The sequence below is a fragment of the Chinchilla lanigera genome, unplaced genomic scaffold, assembly GCF_000276665.1.
Source record: "Chinchilla lanigera isolate Chin_1 unplaced genomic scaffold, ChiLan1.0 scaffold00051, whole genome shotgun sequence".
Lineage (NCBI taxonomy): Eukaryota > Metazoa > Chordata > Mammalia > Rodentia > Chinchillidae > Chinchilla > Chinchilla lanigera.
Window position 1 is genome coordinate 5,472,314 of NW_004955452.1, and position 1,616 is coordinate 5,473,929.

Here is a 1,616-nt window from a genome sequence, read left to right on the forward strand (position 1 = left end):
CTTGCCAGGCAGGCGCTTTGCCGCTGAGCTAAATCCCCAGCCCCAAGACTATGTTCTTTGTAAGTCCAACCATCTACCCACAAGCTTTCCAAATAGTAGGGACTTGATACATGTACCTTCATTTGGTTTTGATTTAAACTCTCTCCGTTTCTGAGCAATGGAATCTGTCTTTCTGATCTAAAAATAAGGTTACAGGGAAGAGTAGGAAAAAAAGGCTTGGATGACTCTGAAAGTCACCTCTGCTAATTATTAGCTGTGAGACCTTGTGAAAGTTCCTTCAACTCTGAAACTGCTGGGCGTGGTGGCGCACACCTGTAATCCCAGCACTCGGGAGGCTGAGGCAGGAGGATCTTTTCGAGTTCAAGGCCAGCCTGGGCTACAAAGTGAGTTCAAGGTCAGCCTGATTTGCATAGCGAGACCCTGTCTCAAAAAGATAAAAAAAAAAAAAACAAACTCTGATAATGAACCCACTTGATAGAAACAACAACTGCTAATAATGTCAAAAAAGATTAAACAATGTGCATAGGCACTTGCTATATAAAAGGTAGTATAGCCACAGAAGGTAGAGATAACTTTACATGACTTCTTTGCACCTAAGCTTTCTATATGTAAAATGGGAACACTTCTTTTTTTTTTGTCTTTTTGAGACAAGGTCTCGCTATGCGGTTCACGCTGGCCTTGAGCTCACTTTGTAGCCCAGGCTGGTCTCGAAATTGAAATGATCTGCCTGCCTCAGCCTCCCAAGTGCTGGGATTACAGGCATGCGCCACCCCGCCCGACTTTAAGTGAAATTTAAGTAAGAAGAGTGACACTGTCTAGAGCTTAGTACATTTTAAGTGCTCATAAAATGTCAGTACCTAATAATGCTATGTCTCTCTCTTTCAGCATACCCAGGCACTCTTCCCTCTCAGTCTTTCCAGGCCTGAGATACCCCTGCCAAAGCAGGGCCAGAAGAGCCCCATGGGAACGGACAGAGCTTAACACTGCGGCTGTCCTCCTGCTGCCCCCTACCAGCCATGTGGACCTTTCATCACTGGCTCTTTCAGGACAGCATCCAAGATAAGCACCTGTCTAGCGCTTCCTTTCAGACAAAGCTCCCCGGAGACTGAAAGCTCACTGGTTTGTCTGATCGTTGATCTCTGGAGGAAGTGAGGAAATACCATCTGCTCTTGGATGGAGACATCAAGGCTCAACGAACAGGCTTAAGTAACAAGGTGGCCGAATTTGAAACGCAGCCCTGATAGGGGTGTTCCAGGCTACTAATAAATGTAATAAATAACTTCTGTCGCCTGCAGAGGCCTTACAGTTTAAAAGCACTTTCACACCTATTAGCTTACTGGCTCCAAAACACAGCTTCTCCCTGGGACTAATGGTCATCTCCATTTTATAGATGAAGAAACTGAGCCCCAGAGAGGTTGTACGATTTGTCCGAGGTCACGGACAGCGGGGCGTAGGGTTGGACTAGAGCCCCCTGGGCTGACCTCCAAGTTCCCAGCATCAAGAAGAAATGGGACCCTTCTTTCACCAGCATGAACAACAGGACAAAGCCGGGCGTGGTGGCGCACGCCTGCAATCCCAGCGCTCCGGAGGCTGAGGCAGGAGGATCGTTGCGAGTT

The 1,616-nt window shown here is 47.3% G+C and overlaps 1 protein-coding gene across 1 annotated transcript in view; it reads right to left on the reverse strand.

The window, feature by feature from the left end:
• The window catches only part of Pafah2 (platelet-activating factor acetylhydrolase 2, 40kDa), a 33,718-nt gene that overhangs the window by 31,548 nt on the left and 554 nt on the right, over positions 1-1,616 (reverse strand). The window lies entirely within an intron of this gene.